Consider the following 21,293-nt stretch of genomic DNA (forward strand, 5'->3'; position numbering starts at 1 on the left):
AATGATCCATTTCCATTGCACCATTCGTGACTGACACCATCATTCTAGACTACGGTAACAGTAGTGTTGCTGACACATAGAAAAAGTCCAGGGAATAACACCATGTCTCGTCCCGACTAGAATTGCGTGTCATCGATTGACCACCGCCGTCGTTTATCTGCCTGTGGGGTACGACTAATTATACCTTCACGTCCAAGTAACTTTGGGAAACGAAACAATAAAACGTTGGATTATTAGACCACGATGTCCCACTGTCATCCCCGTCTCTACATGACAGCCAGTCGTGCCACGATAGACGGTTCAAGCGTCAAGTTCAACAACCCTTCGGAACGCGATAGAATGCGCAAAATAACAGGGAACAAGAAGCAAACGCAGAAGAGAATCACAATCGGTTGAAAATACTAATTTAATATTGTGATGTTGCTGTTGGGCTAACATGCAGGTGAACTAACACTGTTAGTGTCCACACAGCCAAACGTTACGACCCATACAAAAATTTTAGGATTTTCATACAAAATTTCCCATGAAGCGTTATTTAATTCCTTCCACTCTACTTTCAATTATCACAGAGTGGAGCGGATCTGGTGTGATGGTTAGAACACTTGACCATCACGCCGAGGACCTGGGATCGAATCCCACTCCCGACAAACTCGCAAAAATGTGAGTTCTTCCTTCGGAAGGGAAGTAAATCGTGGGTCCCGAGATGAACTAGCCTAGGGCTAAAAATCTCGTTAATATAGATAAAAAAAAAAAATTATCACAGAGCTGACTGGAATACATATAAAACATTCATCGATAGGCATTTAGATGTTAATGCTTGATTGGAAACACAATTTGGTATTGACAATGGCCTCTAAACTTTGACTAGTACTATAGTCGAAACCAGATGCGAGTCAATACCAAAGTGTGAAGTCAAATTTGACTCGTTTACTTTTGACAATGATCTGAAACTTCTGATCCGCCTGAAAAACGTGAGAAGAAGATAATTCCACAAACTCGAGATCCTGTGTCGAAAGTTATTTGGCAGGATCTTCAGAAAGAAATTAAAAAAAAAAAACGTTTCACAGAATTAAGAAATATGTACAAATTTTGCAAAAAAAAAGTTTCTCAATTAAACTCCGGCTCTAAGCCATTTTTGGAAATTAACAAAAAAAAATTGAAAAAGCCTCAGAAGCCTATTCCTGCGCTGAAAGAGGATAACAAAATATTATTAACTAATTTTGATAAAAGCTCAAAAACTTGCCAAGAAGTTTTAAAGTGCGCATAATTTCAGCACGGGTCTCACTAGTCCAATAGAACATCAGGTTGCCCGCGAATTCAAAAACATTCTCAATCATGAGAACATTTTCGACAGTTCATTGGGCATTGATTTGTACCAAGTGAGATCTATTATAAAAACCTGACTTATTCCACCTATGGTGAACAGAACTTTTCTTACATTTGGTAACAAACTGGTTTCCAAAATAGCGTTATTGACCTTGGGTGAGCTTTAATTCGACTTAGATCCATTTACTTTATTCATTGTAGGTCATTTAACACAGCAAGTAAATATAATAATAAATAAAAAAAAAAGATTTATTTACATGGGATAGTATTTTTGTTACTTGCCTTACTATATGATCTGAGAGTTCTGCTGGAGTGTTATGGCCTTGATTTAGTGCTAAAAGAATCCGAATGGGTGATAGACGGCTGAGAAATTTATTATGAGACACTTTATAAAAAAAACCTGTCAAAAACTTAAATTGTAGTACACTCAAATATTCTTCGAAGCATATCTCGGTAACCTAATGTCCAATCGAAACAAAATTCAAGCATGATGTCATAGAATGTTATAGCTTTCATTTGGTGCTTAGAGAACACAAATCGGTAAATTGTAGTACTCCCAAATACTCCTTAAAAGATATCTGGGTAACTAAATGTCCAATCAAAATAAAATTCAATGGTGTTCTACTACGATGTTGCAGCTTTCATTTGGTACTAAAGGTCCCATTAGACATGACAAATATTTGGCCAAACAAGCCCAACAACTGACCAACATTAGCCGGGGCCCGTGGTGTAGTGGCTACACCTTTGCTTCATAAGCAGATGGTCATGGGTTCGATCCCAGCCCCGGCACTTTCGTCAGTTGCTCTTTCCTCCTGAGAGCAGCTGACACTGACCCTCTTCTGAGCCCATGGCTCAAATGAACCCGGATACTTGGACATCGGCGAACGGCAACCCATAATGGACCCTCAATCAGACTGGAAACAGGAACAACCAACAGCCACACATCAACATCCTCGAGCTCATCATTCTACCATGATAGGGTAGAAAGTGAAAGCAGCGCAACGGCCACCAGTTCGATGTAGTACAATTAGAAATAGAATACATTTAGGCGCTGTACAAAGTGTATGTACAGCTTCCAATTGAAATCGCTCATGCAGTGTCCTAGTGGACAATAAAGCTGTAAATTAGGAAAAAAAAACTGACCGACACAAGGGGCCGTCCATATACCACGTGGACAGAGAAATCATGATTTCGCCGCTTTTGGAGGAAAACTCGGAACTAGTTTCGGCACTACTGGCAGTCCCTTATGTGGTCTTAACCTACTTCCTTGATTAGCGGTCATCAAGTTGTCGGAAATGTCGTGATTAGATGTGCCGCATGCATAAGTTTTGTTCACTTTTATATACGGCCACTTCCGGCGGGACATCCGCAACCGGTTCCGAAACACTACCGGTTCAGATATGGTCTGAGTCTTTTTAATGCCAACCTTTCTTTATCATAAAAGCCGCGCTTTTATATGCCGCATGCATGGATTTGGTTTACTTTCATATTTGGCCACTTCCAGCAGGATATCCGAAACCGGTTTCGGAACACTACCGGTTCAGATATGGTCTGAGACTATTTTCTTGACAGCTTTCATTAGGTTATCAAAAAAGCCCCGCTTTGATATGTTGCATGCATGGATTAAATTTTTTATATTTGGTTACTTCCGGCGGGACACCAGGAACCGGTTCCGGAACACAACCGGGTCAGATATGGTCTGAGACTGATTCCTTGCTAACTGTTCATCAAATGGCGCAGTTTGATGTGTCGCATGCATAGTTTTGGATCACTTTTATATTTGATCACTTCCAGCGGGACATCCGAAACCGGTTCCGGAACACTACCGGTTCAGATATGGTCTGAGATTGTTTTCTTGCTAACTGTTTACCAGGTAATCTAAAATGCCGCAGTTTGATATGTCGCATGCATAGTTTTGGATCGCTTTTATATTTGGCCACTTCCAGCGGGACATCCGGAACCGGTTCCGGAACACTACCGGTTCAGATATGGTCTGAGACTGTTTTCTTGCTAACTGTTGATCAGGTTATCAAAAATTCCAGGGGCCGCTTCCAGGGGTACTGGTCCGGAACACCTAAATGGCCATAACTCCGGAACGGCTGGACCGATCCGAACCATTTTCAATAGGAAACAATGGGATCAGATTCCGCGTCGAATGAATCGTCGGTCATCAAAATCGGTTGAGGTTTACTGTCAAAAAGTGATGTGAGTTTTTTGTCCACACACATACAGACACACACACACATACACACATACACACATACACACACAGACATCACCTCAATTCGTCGAGCTGAGTCGATTGGTATATGTGATTTGACCCTCCGGGCCTTCTATCAAAAAGTCATTTTTGGAGTGAACATATAGCCTTTCCAGTACACTTAGTGTACGAGAAAGGCAAAAATCACTTTTTCGATTTTGAATTTTTTTAAAAAGGTTTTTTTCATAAGTTATGTTTTATATATAGTTTAAAACTTAATTAATTTCAAATATGCTGAAGTTCTCGTAATAGGTACAATTTATAATTTATTGGATTTTTAACGTAACAAGGGGGCATCCATTTTCGACCCCCCCCCCCCCTCGACCCTTCGTGCGGGTTTTTCGTATACCTTGCACATTGCTGGTCCCACTTTTCAGGACCCCTCTACCCCTTATAAGCGTGATGTACTTAATGGATGCCCCCTAATTGCAAGGGGAAACGGGAAACCCCTTTTGAATGACTTCTTTTCAAGTCTTTCTAAAAGAAGTATGTACAACATTATTTTTAATTGAACGGAATGTTTTTCAATCAATGATTGTCATAATTTGTTGAGAAAATCCTTCAGGAATTTCGCCGCAGATTCTTTCAGATATTTAACTAGGAATTCCTAGCGAAATTTTTAAGGGGATTCCTCACCTAGAATTCCTTGAGAAATACCACGGCAAATTCGTCTTGGAGTGCCACTGGGAAGTCCTTCAGAATTCCAATGTGAATTCCTGAAGGAGATCCTCCGGGAAATCCTCTAGAAATTCCACTAGTGATTTCTCTTGAAACCCCACTAGGATTTCGTTTTAGGATTCCGCTGGGGGTTCTACGGGGATTCTTTCAAAAGTTCTTCCGGGGGTTGCTTCGAAAACTTTTTCATAAGTTCCTATGGGAATTCATCCAGATGTTTGGTAGAGAATTGCTCTAAGAGTTTCACCAGGAATTTCTTTAGGAGTTTCACTGAAAATTCCTCAAAGACTTCCACTAGAATTTATTCTAGGAGTTTCAGTGGAATTCTTGCAGAAACTCCATTGAGAATTCCTGAGGATTCTTCCAAGAAATGCTACGGTATTTCAAAATTTCTACGGGAATTTATGCGAAAGTTAATCCAGTTTTCAAAAGTTTCACCTTTTTTTTTCAATAATTCATCAAGGAATTCTGCAGGGAGTTTCTCTGACAGTTTTTCAGAAATTCCTATGAGGATTCTTTCAGAAGCTCCCCCGAAGATTCTGGTAATTCTTCCAGGAATTCTGACAGAAACTTTCCCAGGAGTTCTTCTGTATTTTTTTCTGGCAAATCTTCCTGAAGTTTACAGGGGAATTTTGTCAGGAGTTTCTCCTGGAAGTATTCCGAAAGTACCATCGTTAATTTTGACTAAAACTTTTTGCACGGATTTTTCTGGAAGATTCTCCGCAAAAGCTTCAATAGTTTTTTCGAAAATTTCTGCTGGAACTCTTGTGAAAGTTCTTTCAGGAATGTTTCTTTGAATGTTTTCCGGAAATTTTATCCAGGAGTTCTTTTAAATGAGAACTTTTAGTTCTTAGGAGAACTCTTCCGGGTTGCTTCGATCTTGTCGTAGAGTCAGATATCAGTCCTAAATCTTAGTGCTTTAGCAACAGACGGGAAGAAGGCAACTCTCATAACAGCATTCTAGGACTGTAACACCTACGAATTTGTGCGACTCGCTTGATGCTAATACTAGCTTATGCTTATGATAAGTTCCCAGGAGTATTCACCAAAAGTTTATCCGGGAAAACCACCAAAAGTTATCTCCTGGAATTTCATCTTGTAACTACTCCTGACTTTTTTTTTAATAATTCCTCAGGATTTTTTCCAAAAGTTGCTCCGGGAGATGTTCCGGGGAATTGTTTCGAAAATTACTTATTATTATTATTATTTGTTTCGTTAGTGCGTCTTTGTTTTTTTCTTCTAATTTTTATATCAATGTTGTCCACGTGGACATTTGACACACCCCCATCCCCCTCTCCATGGACAAGCGTGGACTTTTCTCGAACCCCCTCCCCCCTCTAAGTTGTCCACGTGGTATATGGACGGCCCCCAACGTGAATCATAGCAACCTTGGATGAATGTCGGGCTTCAATGGCAAATATATGACATACCTAATGCCAAACAGTTTAAAGGCACTTTTAGGTTAGGGGTGGTGGGGGTAAAGTGGACAGGGTACAGTTTCATGACTTTTATTGTTTTTTTTAAATGTTTTATCGATTGAAGCTTATGCCTAAACATGAAACATTATACTTTTGCTGATCTTGAACATTGAAATCAAATAAACCTCTTCAAAATGACAACAACTTTAAAAATCACGTGAAAAATCGGAAATGATGTAAAATCTGATTATTATTGCTAAGGTTTGCTCGTAAGTTATTTTCAAATTATTACAAGTTGTACCTCGTAAACCATAAAAGGCCACGTAGAAGAAAAAATTTGACAAAAAAAAATAAGTTTTGGAAATAATTTGCACATAATAAGACTTTGGGGGTTAAAAGTATTGTGTTGTTCTTTGCTGTGCATGCATCGCTCCTGTAAGGGGTGAGTATGGCAGCATAATCGATCGCGTTCGCTATTGTCTCGAGTGAAAATTAAAACAATAGATGCGCGGGTGTTTAGTATTCAGTATTGTGTTGTTCTTGGCTGTGCATGCATCACTCCTGTAAGGGGTGAGTATGGCAGCATAATCGATCGCGTTCGCTATTGTCTCGAGTGAAAATCTAAACAATAGATGCGCGGGTGTTTAGTGTTCAGTATTGTGTTGTTCTTTACAGAGAAGAACATTAATCAAGGCAATTAGATGATCGGCATTGAACCACTAAAACCCCACAACAATTGGTGAGATCTTTCCAATATTATTTATTTAAAAATAATTCTACTTCAGTATATTTACTTCATAACTGCATATAAGTTGAAAATTCGCTATTTTCAACATCCTTTCATCTATTGGAAGATGCTTCAGTTCTGGGCTCTTTCTAAGTTGATGAAGGGATAAATGCTTGCAAGGACTTGGCCAGGTGTGTGGAGCTGAGTTAATCTATGACATTGTAGATAGCAGCGACATCAGCAATGTCAATGGAAATATTCAACTTTGCAACTCCATCCAAGATTTGTGCAAGTATTCATGCTATGCTATGCTATGCTATAATAAGACTTTGGGGGTTAAATGGACAATCGGTTCAAATTTCACCAAAATTTCATATTTTTTTTGCAAACTCCAGAATCATCAGCCGTCATACATATGGTGAGATAGTTGAAGTAAAAAGTTATAAAAAAATATTTTATATCATCAAAATACATATAACTTTCACCCAAAACAGTGCTTGTTTTTTACACTATTTTTACAATAATTATTTGAGTGTGTTTCAAAGGTTGTATTAAAAGTTTGGAAACAACAAAATGAAGGTATCGTATGAAATTTGATAGTTTGTATTTAAAAACATAGAAATAATATGCTGTTATATAACTTCTAACGACTTATTATTTTACCCCATCGATTGTCCATTTTACCCCCACCGATTTTTTTTCACGCTACGTGCATCAACGTTTTGGTGAAGAATATAATAAAAAAACAACATTTTTTAAATGCATTCGCTTACAAGATTTCTAGAGTATATCATTACCTTCCATGTTACTCGGGAAAGCAGATGAATTTTGCCGCATTTCCACTAGAAACGACCTGAAACGACCAAAATGCTTAGGTTGTCCACTTTCCCCCCACCACCCCTAGAGTTAGGGTGAGTTAGAAATGTATTTCTGACACGCAGGTGAAAAAAAAACCTGTAAAAAATCATAATTGCTCTAGCAAATGAAATGTAATATGTTACTAATAATAGCTTAAATTTATATTATCAAATTCGGATGATAGAGTATAATCACACATAAAACACCTAGTTTAAGTGTCGATGAATGTAATAATTAATTTAAAAAAAAGTCTAGAACACGGAATCCTTAACGAAGCCTGTGCTTGCAGATGACTTCCGGTACCATGCCTCGAGAATGTATGGTTGTCGAATCTCAACGGGAGATAAGTCTACTGTTCTATTCATTATTCGCATGGCGGCTATACGGGCAAGTTCGGAAGTTAACCATATGCAATGCATTACAATACTTTCCCAATCAGTCCAGATGGCTATTGTTTCAAGAATAATACAACGGAATAATACTACAGACCACGTTTTCTGTTAGGTAAAATTTTACTCTAAGGCGCACCACGTTGAACGGTGTGGGTAGGACTAAATTGACAAATTGGTAGAAATAATCTTGAATCTTTTATTTTAGAAGAAATAATGTAAATATGAATTTGAACTTTTAATAGAGAAAATTTGCTTCAGAATGAGAAATTTGGTGAGGAAATTAAGAGTTCAATTCCAGTACATGCATTCGGAGAAAACTCGAGGCATTGAAGGAGAGATTTTTGAAATTCTAGGATTGGCCTTGTGCCAACTGTGTGCTTCAAAGTTCGGCCAAAGGACTTCACTCAGCCCTAGGATCTCAAGCATCATATGGCTGTTGTTAGTCTAAGGTTCCCAGTTGACCAAAATGGAGCTTTCGGTCGTACCTCCCTCTAATCCAGCTGCAGTCTTTGATGATCAATTAATTAGTCTTGTAGATGTTGTGAGAACCGTCATAAAACCTTTTGCCTTATTTTACTGTTCATTTTGGTTTTAAGATGGTCCTAACAACCAGTCTATTTGACTAAAAAATATTACTTGGGATGATCTGTCCAAGTTGTCGGTCAACTCATGATTGACTCATGATTTTGCTTTACAATTGTATACAACAATATTTAGTCGACCCTCGTGTAATATTAATAAAAAAAGTTAAATATAGTATGGTAACCCTACCCTGGAATTTATTTTTGCGTCACTCGACGGGAAATTACCGCTGGTGCAGAAGGAAGAAATATCTTCATATGAACGACACAACAGACAACAGTCGGCGACAACGAACGGGGGAACCATTTTTGGATCGAAAGTGACAAACCGAACCGTGTTTCATCACACGTTACGAAGTGCACTCGAAGTGGAGCACACAGGGAGCTCTTTATCACCGGCGTCGTCGGCAACGTTCATCAACGTGCTCCCATCTAGAATGCACAAAATTAGAATTCCGAACAGCACGGTTTCGTAGTTCTGGGAACTTGTTCCGTATACACACCGGGAGCTGTCAAGATGGAGGGCTCTAGAGATACAAGATCACAGCTCCGTGATTACATACATATTTGTCATGTTGTTGAAATTGGATGCATGGAAAAAGAAAACTGCGCTGCTTTTTAACCAATATATTATTCTGGATTGTAACGTTTTGCTGTACTAAGATTGAAACGAACAATTTGTGTATTCAGAAACTGAACACTTGCAGGACCTATGTAGCCGAAGTGGTAAACGCGTGGATTGGATATTCAGCATGAGCATGCTAAGAGTGACGGGTTTGATTCCCGGTCGGTCCAGGAGTTTTCGTAATGGAAAATTTCTTGATTTTCTTGGACAAAAAGTTGAAGCAAAGTCTTCCAATCGATATACACAAGCAAAGGGGTCATTGATAGAGGAACGTCTCAGTTTAAAGCTGTGGAATTGTTAAAATCACTAATCTGAGAAGCGGCCTTCATACCAGTGGGGATATTACGCGAAGAAAAAGACAGCAAACTGAACTTATTGACTTTGCATGATTGGTACCTCACAAACGGCCTTATAGATTTCACACTGAAAGATGCGGGAAGAGTTTTATGGGAGAAGTGAGATAAGCTTCATTAAGCGTGAAACACAAAAAAAAAACCTTACGACTCGGCTATAAAAGAGATTGGATTCGTCATAATAATCATAATTGAAAGCGAGCGAAGTGTGATCCTCCCTCAACGGACCAATGTAGCCCACATTAGTGACGACGATGAGTTATACCCCATAACTCCAGACATTCACGACCCGCAAGCTTTCCCACAAGCGGTGTGGTACAAGAGGAAGTTAGACTTCCCCAATGCTCTTTCTCCCATCATCGTCATTCATGACTAAATCATGCGTGCCGCGCCAACAATTCACGACGACGACGATGACGACGGAGAGCATGCGATTTTGCGCGCCATGAATCTTCAGCTGCTTTTGTGTGTCAATTCCAAAATGCTACTAGGTACCTCTCAGCCACATAACGAATTAAACGAACCGAAACTGGTTTGATTTATTTTCCATTCCGTCGTGACGTTTTTTATACCTTCATAGTGCAGTGCAATCGCTCGAATTCCCGCACTCTCTAAATCAAATTATTCGGCTGCCACTTGTCATAAGTTGTACCGTAAGGTTGGGGTGGATTGATCATATGGGTGTATCAGAAGGCCGGCTCCAGAGGCAAGTTATCCGCCATTCGGGACATTTGTACCTTTGTCCTATTTGAAACGTTACGTCAAGAAGAAGAACATGATGAATTAAGCTATTAAGAACTTCATCTTTAATTTTGGTCCATGATCGAGTGCAGTTTAAGTATCATAAACGTCCAAAGGCATCCTTGGTTTCTAGCAGAGCTAACATTACTTTTATTGTACGATTACCGTAAGGACTTCCCCGGCGCCGTAATTGAGGTTATTCATGTTAAACTCTCGATATGTGCCTCTAAGAATAATTAGCTTGGTTAATCTCCTTACTGTCTCTTTGAACAACATTTATTATTTCGGTATAGCAACTACGAATTTCACAGTTAACTGTTACCAACAGTTACCAACTGAGACAGACTCATAAGGTTTTCAAAAGTGTCTCCAGTTCACGGTACCACGACTTAGCTAGAATTCTGTTGATCTTTTTATATTGGAGCACCTCGAATCATTTGAATCTGAAGTGCTCACTGCTGAAATCTTCACCGGCAAGTTTGCATGGTGCTGGTGATTCCAGTTTTTTGTTTTTTGGTTGACGACACCTAGTCGAAATTAGATCACTGTTCGCTTTTCGTGCAATTGGTTCGATTCAGCCAGCGCAGCACAAAACTCGATCACGCTGCAAACAGAGACAGCAAAAACCTAGCCACGCAGCGCAGCCAACAACAACGGCACAATCCGTGCATGCGAGCTGTTCGACGCGGGGAAATGAACCATCATATTGCTGGCTGATCGGCTCTGAGAGAGAGTCATACCCAGAGCTGCCGGGGGTTCGGAATACTACGCTACATGGATGTGTGGTTCGCTTTCAGTTTTACCGCTATTAACAGACATTAAACTGATTTAAATTGCACTCATTAAATTAATTGTAACAATACACTTGGCAATGCGTGTACGCTTGGAGAAAGAGGAGGCCACCATGTGTTAGAGGTACGAGATACAATCACCGAGAAAAAACAGCATCATTAATGATTGCTTTATTTTAGAAACTACTTGGACTTGAAAATGTTCAAAATTGAAAAAAAAAAGATATTGCTTTACATTAGGCCAAAATGTGCTGAAACACGTAGTGGTGATGACACTACCACTTGGGAGCATCCGCAAATACTCAATTTCCTAATCGGTGCTCCACAATATCCAAGAAAACATCCAAACAAGATAACACTAGTTTACAGCATTTTTGAACTCGGTTAGCTAATGATCATTTTTGATGTAGAATCATGCCATGAGTTCGAAAACGCGAAGGAAAAAAAAATACAGTAGAGCGGAATTTTTTTTCGACTTTCCATACAAGTTTGATGATTTTAAATCGACGTTTGTTCTATTTTTAAGCAAAGTCGCTCACTTTACACATCTCATTCTCCGTAATCAATGCTCCGATTGAGCTGATTTTTTTTTACAGAAACTCCCTTACATATGATTTGTCAAATAAACGTTGAGAAAGATTTTTTGTCGTATTGAAAAAAAATACATTTTTCCTAAATTTTGCTAAAATTTAAGGAGATCGTCCCAAAAACTCGTCAATATATTAAATTTCATCAATCTGACGCAAAACCTGCATTCAGATGATCGAATGATATTATATTATGCTTGTAATTTATGGAAAAAGGTTTAAAATTGGTTCAACAAAACTCAAGATATTTGAATTTTATTAAATTGCATATTTAAAAAAGTTATAAAACTCGATATTGAGTTAAAACTCAAAAACTGTTCTGCTTAATTTTTTTTGAAGCACGGTTTCGAAATCAGCGCTAAATTATGCTTCGAAAATGTTGGTCGTTGACAGAAGTTCACGACTTTCGTTTTATTTTGTAAACTAGTGCAATTTCTAAGTGAATGATTTCTCATGTCGTTCGTGTAAAAGAGTCATATCGGATTGGCTGATTGGTATACATGTTGGTTCACATGGAGAGGCATGTTAGCCTGGATGTCATGATCGAAAATGTATTCCAAGCATTATAGAAGAAAGCAGATCAAACTGATTTGACTTCTATTCATGAGACGTAGGTCTTGCTTCTTCATACGACGCATAACCCACTTTAGGAATAAAGATGGCAGTAATATCCCACAAGGATATACACTATAGCAAACCTGCAAACAGTTACAAAAGTTGTTTATTCAAACTATATTTAAAGTATTCTAAACCTTTCTAAAGTAAAATATGATATATCCCATCTGTTCCAAAGGATTTAACCCATGAAGCAATGCTACCGTATGCGTGATAATGTTTGCACCATCGTACAAATAAGGTACCCATATCACCTGTACACACAATGTCTTGGTTTTTATTGCATGCACGTAAGCTCTAACTCATCTCACAGTAGGCTGCGGGTAAAAAAATCCGATTTCTTAAGTTTAAAATTTGCACCATGAAGGGGTAGCAGCGGTAGTCGGAACTTGTCCACGCGCAAATGTTGAAAAATACATTTCAGGAGTGTTCAGGCGAACCGTAAAACAGTCTTATACCGAAAAAAAGCAAGGGCAACTATTCTCGAAGGTGTCCACTGGTCGTTCAAGGTTAACATGGATTAAGAAAGCTATCGCTGCCATCAAAAATAAGATTTGGGTGAATTATATGCGCTCAATAAGAAAAATGGCATAGAAACGCGAAATCAGCGACTTAACGGCATGGCATATCGAAAAGGAAAATTACGGTGGCTTTTATGATCCTTCGACCATAGAAAAAAAACTTACATTATTACCAATGGCATCCAGGAGCTACGAGTAGCGCCATATAAGAAAGTCTTGAATTTGCCCGAACGCAACCTCCGTTTTTTTCGATTTCCGAAAAACTATCGATCCGTACCAAATTCCAGAATCAATAGTTATATTAACTTTTGTTTGTGTGTCAATGTCTACACCATGAGGCAATGTCAAAATAATAAAATAAATTAAAAAATTGTTAATATTGACTTTGACACTACCACGGATACTCTTCGACATTTGCGCGTGGACAAATCACGAGCTAGGTTGCCACTTAGTCATTATGCAAGTGTTAAACTAAGAAAATCAACACTTTTTATTCACAGCCTACTATGATATGAGTTATAGCTTAAATGCCTGCAAATAAAACCAATACATTGTCTACACAAGTAAAACTGGAATTTTATTTAACGATGGTGCAAACATTATCACGCATACGGTATTTACTGCCCACTCAATAAATTCTACAGTTACGATACTTCAAGCCAAAGCCAGAGAATCATTATTACAAGAAAAGACATCACGTTCATCCGAAGATGTAATACCTACACATCCGGGGAATTGTATGCTTAATAGGCATTTAAGAGCTTCCTCACCAAAGGAAATGTAATTGCCCTTTGGCAAACGAGTTCCGTTCACGCGGAAATCCTTAGATTCAACAAGGATTTCGTTCAACTGTTGGACTTCACCAAAACTGAAAACAATTGTACAAAGGTTTTTTCAGCCGGATCGCTCAGCAAACCGAAGAGCTTTCTTGGAGACTTTGTCAGTCGACCTGAAAGCCTCTGATCAAATCCAAGCGCCACACATGTCATATAAGAGTTACTACACCGCAAGTTTGGTTGTAGAGAAGTAAATTTGACGTTATTCCAACACAACGCTAGAATTACTTAAAATTAACTTTTATACAATCAAAACATGCGCTGCCGTTTCTCTTATATGACATGTGTGTTGCTTAGGAACCGAACGTCGTCTGATTCAACTCATTCTTCATTGGTCCTGAGTTCCACCAAGAGGTTGCTCGTGTGGTCTTCACCAACAGCATCGTCAAAATCACTTGGAGTGTCAATGGTACCCATGGAATTTGACCACATCCAAATCGATAAAAGGATTCCAGTTGGTAGACTAGGAATTCCTTAAACGCAAAGTTTGCATAGTAATGTCCAAATGTTCAAAAAAGATGTAGCGCTGGTATGATTAAGCCTCTTTATCTGCCACATGTTGATCGGTGAAATTGTGGCTTATTCTGCTAACTTTATATCTTACAAATCTTCTCTAACCGATACCATTAAGATGGAGTGGCTGCCTATGTTGAGTAATCCAAGTTCTGTAATACTTAAGTATTCCATCAAACTGGAGCATCTCAATTTAATGCCTGAGCTGCCCCAGATGATGTGGTTAGAACTAGATTCACTGCAAAAAAAAACAGATCTTTTGAAGTGCAGTATGCAGTGATATGTTTAAAAGCATCCGTGGAGGCTGCGTCATGCAGTAAACAAACCGAACTATAGACATATTTTCTGTTCAGGATTACAACATACATATACGGTGCGTGTACCAATTATGGCACTACCTAAGGAAAGCTATTAATACAAAAATAACGAGAACCCTAACGAATGTCATCAACAAGTTAAAAGACAGTTTAATTTCCATACTTTACAGGAAAAATATAGAAACGGAGCCAAAACTACTTTTAGTATTTATCACAGCTTGTTCCAATGATAGGAACCCTGTACCAGTTATGGTTACATTTTTTAACTTCGGTTCCATTTCGCACTATTTGCATGTATTCCTTATGGGGTTAGCCATAACTGGTACACTATGGCGAAAAAGGGTGCAAGGAAGCCGAAATTTTAACGAAAATTATTTATTTCTACCGTGATTTGAGGAAAACGTGAAGTTTAAATGAGTACGACTATCTTTTGTGAACGTGATCTATTGTTCACAATTTTTTTCTTGTTGACTTACATCGTTAAAGGATGAAAATCAACTATGGCGAATAATTGGTGTTATAGCCATAATTGGTACACTTACCCTACATCAATTGCAGTAATACAAATGTCTCTGGTGGTTAGTTCAGAAACGAATGAAGCAACGATTGCGTTGTTGACAAGCACACATGCCCGAGACATGACACGCGAGTTTACCATTGAAAGTAGAAATAACCGGGTTCACAAGGTTTCCTAGATAAAAGTTCCTCTTGCGAAAGTAGGTTTCTTGGGCTCCATTCACTTGGGCTGTGCTATTTAGTATAACTCTGAGCGAAGATTGATCGTAGCTTTTCTTGTATGCTGTAGAATAATTTGCGCTATCCTAATCCAGGCCAGTACGCAGAATTGACGGCAAGAGAGGGATTATTTTGAATTTCAGAAAAAAAGCGTCATATCTTCACCTTAAGTAAAATCAGTGGCCATCCAAAATAAACCATTTTGAAATCCCAGACAAACTTTTCATGAATCGGAAAATTAACGCGACTGCATCTCACATATGGCTTTGCGTTTTAGTTATCAATGTTGCTACAAGCTTATGAAAAGCATAAGCATGCACTTATACGAATTTGATTGAACAATTGTGTTTTATTTCAGTAATAAAAATATCGGCAACCCTACTCGTGGGACAATCAATTTCTGTCTGACTCACTTGAACAGCGGCCCGTATATTCTAAGTAAAGATGATTAAAATGGGGCTTAATTGCTTTGAACTGCGGTGGTTGCTCAATTGCTCAGCCGAAGGCCGACTGAATCAGACCACTTGCATGTTGAACTCATCGCTCATAATTGTTGCAGATAAGATATCTGCTGTTTTTTCTCTTCCTGACTCAGTACATTGCATTAACTTATTTAATTTAACTCAATTAATTACTCACGAATTTGACCACCGGACCGCTATCGCGACTGGGTTCGGCACAAGACAGTTATTCCTCACGCAGCGCAATCCCCAAAAATAGGTTTCCTTGGAAATTCAACCAAAGAGACTCCGGCGGCGGTGGAACCATCTCCGATGGTGAGCCCTGAAGCCAGCAGCGTACCCAATACGTACCTAAAATAGAGAAGAAGGGAAATCAAAGCATTAAAACAATGACACGACAGTTCGTCTAAATGCGAAACAATGTGTAATGAATGATGGCATACAGACAGAGAGGTACACGACGCCGACGATCCCCAAGACCTCCTCCGGCTGCGCCTCAATTGAAGCGCGAAATTAAGAATGGCATTCAGAGGAAAAACAAAAGTTCCGTTGGTCGGATCGAACACTAAAGTCGGCTAGCGAGTCGCGACGCGTCGCGCCATGCAAATACAAACTGCGTTGTTTTTGTTTGTTCGCCGATGGCGGGCGACGACGACCAGAGAGACAAACGTGATGAATGATTAGGTGCACGCTTCAATACCTTGTGTATGTAGAAGAGACGGAGGGACAGTCACTGCCACTCGACATACCTACCTAGGTACCTTCGACAACTAACAACTAATCCCTTGATTAGGGAATGGCAAACGGCTCGGCTCGGCGCCGGAATGTTTCCGCGGAATGATACTTGTGACTCATAATTGCTTCCTGACAGGCAAGGTAACCGAGTGGACCAAAGGAAAAAGTTTGACATATTTTTTCATTGCTCACGTTATAGATTAGGGTCGTGGGTGGGTGAAATCGGATTTTTTTTCATATCAACTTCATTGACAGGTTTGGCGAAAGGAAATAAGACAGGATCGAGATATTCAAAACTGGACATGGCATTTTAATCGTAAGGTACGACATTATTTAGAAGACTTTTAGTTTCTTACAAATTGAGTGTTAACGGAATTTTGTTGAGAACTGGGTAGGTTTGTATCTACTACAAACTCATAACTGTAGTCACTTGGCCACCAAGTCCGTCTGCATCGGTTATAAACGACTCCACAGCAGACTTTTTTACTTAATTCTTCGCACTCGGTGAGATACGTACGTCATCTAACCCTATATATACAAAAATTCAGATCAATTGGTATTAAATTGATTTAGTTATGGTGGCAAGTGCCCAAAATAGGCACACCTGCCCAACTGGTACATGACTCAAAATCCATCAAACCGTGGTGAATCCACCTGCGAATAAACCGCTTGTGGCTACATATCTTATTTGAGGTATTCCGTGTCCGTCTGAACTGTGTTCACCGCGAATTCCCCGACTAAATCAGTCACGGGCCACAGGTACTAAAGCGGACGGCTTTCAACACCGGTAATTCCTGTGGTTTCGGTGGCAGTCGGAAAGAAGCTTTCCAGTCTGCTTCTTCCCGTGTGGAATACCATTCCGGCTTGGAATGGGAATCGCCCCACGCCGGCTCTCACCTGGATCTGTTAATTCGCATAAGACGTCAGCCTGCTGTCAGGCCATCAGGCTGTATAAAAAGCATGCAAAAAGTGGTGATTCTCCCTGTCTCGCACCTTGATAGCTCTAACTGTTCGCTTTCGTCTCTATCCTAATATCACCGGACGTGTTAAAAAAAAGAAGCCTCAAAAGATCATGGTGTGAAGCAAGAATGGCAGAGAGCCACTATCCACGCCGCCGGACGAAGAATGGAAGAATCGGAGTTCATTACCTCCCACCGCACTATGGGGAAAGTGGTGGCCAAAAATCGAAAAATTTACTTGCTTTGAATGACGTGTCTTATACACCATTTGATAGCCAGATAGTTCAAACCTGGATTCCCAAAATTTAAGCCCTCTGTGATAGAAACTCATTGCGCCACAGATATCAGACTTAGAAAAATAGTGAAAATTGAAGAAAAAATGCATTTTAAACAAATGCAATTTTCTCAGTAAAAAAACAGTTTAATTTTGAAATTTAATCCATCGTTGGAAATATTACAGTCTGAACTTTAAAATGGGTGTGTTGTTGGGGTTACACGGTTAATTGAAATTAGTAAAAAATAGGTTATTATTGATAAAAACAACATTTTTTGCCTAAGTTGGTCTATATCTAACAAGCAGGGTCGAGCAGTCTCAAGAGACCGCCTCCACAGTTTAGTTTAGGGTCTATACTATCTGCGGAACGCGAATCCAGCTGCGGATAGCTGCGGATGAGCGTCATTTTGACACAAGCCCGATAATTGGTTTTTCTATTATTTTTTTTTTTGTTAATTGCGATTATTAATTATGTGAGCACATAAACAAAAAATCGTACAAATTAAACAATGCTTCAAAGATGGAACTGCTATTTGTCAAATTAAGTCTTAAAAATGTTACACACTTAATTATTTTTATATTAAAATGGGTAAAAACAGTCCGAAAAATATTGTTCCATACTTAAACTGTATCAACCCATCTGGACTGAAATGCTTCTTTAGTTCACGAAAATCTTGTTTATATTTTCAATTCATATTTACCAACAGGGAAAGAAACACCACATCTGATATATTAATTTTACTAAAAACTACCTACTTGTGTTTAAAAGACGAGGACAATATTTTCAATTCATAAGTTTCTTTTCAATTTAAACGCTAGCAATGTGAATATAGCACAGTAATTAATTCAACGAAAACAAATCTGAAAATAATTGTTTGTGGTAATGTGAAACATAGGAGCATCGTGTTACCACAGACAAACAGGCGTATCACTTTGAACTAAATGCGATAAAAATCATCGTCACGAAAACATAATCGCACAATGCTAATTACGTTGAAAAGGGAAACAACGGGAATTGAGTAGAGTGAGACGTCTGTTTGTCTGTGGTGCTACTTTAGATCTGAAAAAATCTCAAAATAGTCAATGCAACAAAAGCATGGCAAAATATAATTTTGATCTTGCTATAGAAGAACGACTACAGTAGACGTTCGCTCGGTGTAAACGCTTTAACTGCAATACTTTTTAACCGCAAGTCCGCTAAGTGCAACAATTTTGCAGTTATTGCACCGCTATCCGTCATAATGAAATGTCAACAGCGATGCGATGTTTTTCTCATGCACTTTTGCTGCAATGCGATGTTTTTTAAATGCACATTGGCAGCAACTGACAGTTCTATGACATCTGCCAGTTTTTTCAGTTATCGAATTTCATTCGTTAAGTGAAACGTAAACATGTTGTAGTTATCGAACGTCTACTGTACTTCAAAAGTTGAAGTACGAAGTACAATATTTACACAATGCATAGCAAAAGGCTCACGCAAAAAAAAAACTTTAAAAAATACAATAACGATTGACGCGACGCTTATTCGGAACTTGGTAACGATGTTATGTTTGGCGGTCATGTGGACACTATAGAAAAATTGCATATAGACATAACGTTTCTAATATGTTGAATTTGATTGGTCATGTTCTCAAAAATCGTGAAAGTGAATCTAAAATGTTTACAATTCCCAAAAATTTATATGGAATGATGTCACCACTGAAGATTGAGTAGATATTGCTTGTGAATTTGATTAAGTTTCAAGAGACAGTTAATTAATAAAATTTATGTTGGAAATTTATCAACGAAAATTATGTTCTATGAAAAATACTCAACTTAGTTAATGATGTTGATATGTGTTCAGTAAAATAATAGAAGCATATTAAAAAATTATCCTGTGATGAGTTTGAACAAATATTACAGTAGGGGGGGGGGGGAGGGGGTTGGCGGATAAGTTGGAAGGGGGAGGGCTCTTGGTAGATAAACAATCCTCTACCAAAATACCTGAAGGCTAAAACAAAATTCTTATATAACATTAAAAATGGGGGGGGGGGTCAAATTTGCCTCGATGGGGGGGGGGAGTGCTTCCACTTCCATTTCTCCTATTTTATTTTATGCATGGCAATCTTATTGTAGTTTTGATTTGCATTTGAACTGCCTCAAAAATTAAAAACAAACGTTCAAGTTTATTGTTCAGGAATAAGTAGTTCCTAACTGGGTTAAATACTAGTTACACCTTCTAGATGTGATGGAAATACATGAATATGACTAATTTTATGCTAATCTTACTAGAATACTTTCAAAAAATGCGGAATAAACAAAAAAAAATATTTTTGGCCACCACTTTGTATCGAGCCGCCCCATAGTGCACCGCTGCCGGCGCGGCACGGTGGAAACCAGCACTGATCAGCAGTGCGGGTGGCGCTTCGGCATTATTGCTTACTGGCCGATGGGAATAGTCTCAGCAGCTGTTGTTACGCTACCACAGCTGATGTTTCTTCCGGATGAAGTTGATTGGGATGGCTTTATAGCTACTGCGTGTTAGGTCTTTTAGCTGATTTTTTTTTGTCATTATGAATTTCCCGCCACGCTACATTTGCATGGTACCCAGTGAAAGTGCGACACGTCACATCAAAGTCACATATTTCATTTGAACTTCCGAACTCTCCCAGTCAGCGTGGTGGTAGGGTCATTGACTTGATGAGCGTGCCAAATACTGTACCTAATTCTGTCACACCTGTGCTGTGTGCTGCGCCTACGGTTTGTCACTCAGCTAGTGTTGCGATGTGATAGTATCTATCTGTATCTATCTAGTTTGATATGGCAGTCACGATCGGTGACGGGCTAGTTAATTTTCGCAATCTGCTACAACTGGTTTGGCAGGGACCATCGGATGATGGATGGCAATTTGTGGCTAATTTGATGGAATGTCACGTAATCTACAGTAGAGCATGTGAATACTTGGGTGAAGTTGTTTGGAGAATTTTGATAACAATTGGAACTGCGTGGAATCTTACGCCAGCCAAAATAATTTATCGTATCGTACCGTATCAAATATTATGCGGCAGTTTCTCCCAATGATTATTTTCGCTATGCTCCATGATTTTTTTCATTAGCTCCTGTAATTCCTGTAATAGTTTCTTAGAAAATCTCATGGGATTCCTTTTGCTAATATTTAGAGATTCCTCCAAAAGTTATTGAAGTTACTCAAAGGGATTCTGCTCGAATTCATCAAAAAATGTTTCGGGGATTACATCTCGCTTAGATTACCCAAATTCGAACTAAATCAAAAAAACAAAAACGACACATGTAATATTTTTCCCCAGAAGTACTCTCAGGATTGCCCATTGAGAACCTTGTCGTTTTTTTTTTCAAGGTATAATCACAGACAAACAGACGTAACTCTTAAAAGAAATTCCTCAAAAACTTTTGCCCGATGTCTTTTTATGAGCACACTGCCACCTGTTGGTAGAACCGCGCACGACACTGCGGCCATGATGGATTTCGATTTGACGTTTATCTATCACGCACACTGTAATTTACAGCGCCTGTAATTTTCGTTTGCATCATTCAGCAACGTGTACACTGGCAAACGTCAAAGCGATCGAACACTAGCGCATCTGGTGGAAGGATCGCGCAAATCAAATGAAATTTGAATTGATCGTTCAATGCATGTGCCAAGTCGTTTTGAAGAGTGTTACGTCTGTTTGTCTGTGGTATAATCATGTACGATTCTATGAAGACCTTTCTAAGATGCATCCGAAAGTTCGTGCTGGATTCATCCACATGCTTTTTCTAAAATTCCTAGTGGGAATTCTTTAAGGAGTACTATCCCGAAATTCATCAATAAGTTTCTGCTAAGATTCTTTCGGTGATTATTTTGTTAATCCTTGCACGAGTTTTTAGGAGTTTCCTTTAGTTTATCTAATAAGATTCTTCTACATATGTAATCTCCAATAATTCTCCCAGAATTTTGTTTGAAATTCCTCCTAGAAAGCATGATCTTGCAATTTC

At 38.9% G+C, this 21,293-nt stretch overlaps 1 protein-coding gene and 1 long non-coding RNA gene across 2 annotated transcripts in view; both read right to left on the minus strand.

The window, feature by feature from the left end:
• The window catches only part of LOC115259965 (uncharacterized), a 37,451-nt gene extending 21,151 nt beyond the window's left edge, over window positions 1-16,300 (minus strand). The window contains exons 1-2 of the long non-coding RNA XR_003894342.2: window positions 15,776-16,300; window positions 15,511-15,683 (exon numbers count right to left, since the gene is read on the minus strand). This is a non-coding gene — a long non-coding RNA (uncharacterized LOC115259965). The remainder of the gene's footprint in view (window positions 1-15,510; window positions 15,684-15,775) is intronic.
• Window positions 1-21,293, minus strand: part of LOC109422250 (tubulin beta-3 chain) — a 106,559-nt gene that overhangs the window by 57,410 nt on the left and 27,856 nt on the right. The gene's annotated exons all lie outside the window — the stretch shown is intronic.

This window comes from Aedes albopictus, chromosome 3 (genome assembly GCF_035046485.1).
Source record: "Aedes albopictus strain Foshan chromosome 3, AalbF5, whole genome shotgun sequence".
Lineage (NCBI taxonomy): Eukaryota > Metazoa > Arthropoda > Insecta > Diptera > Culicidae > Aedes > Aedes albopictus.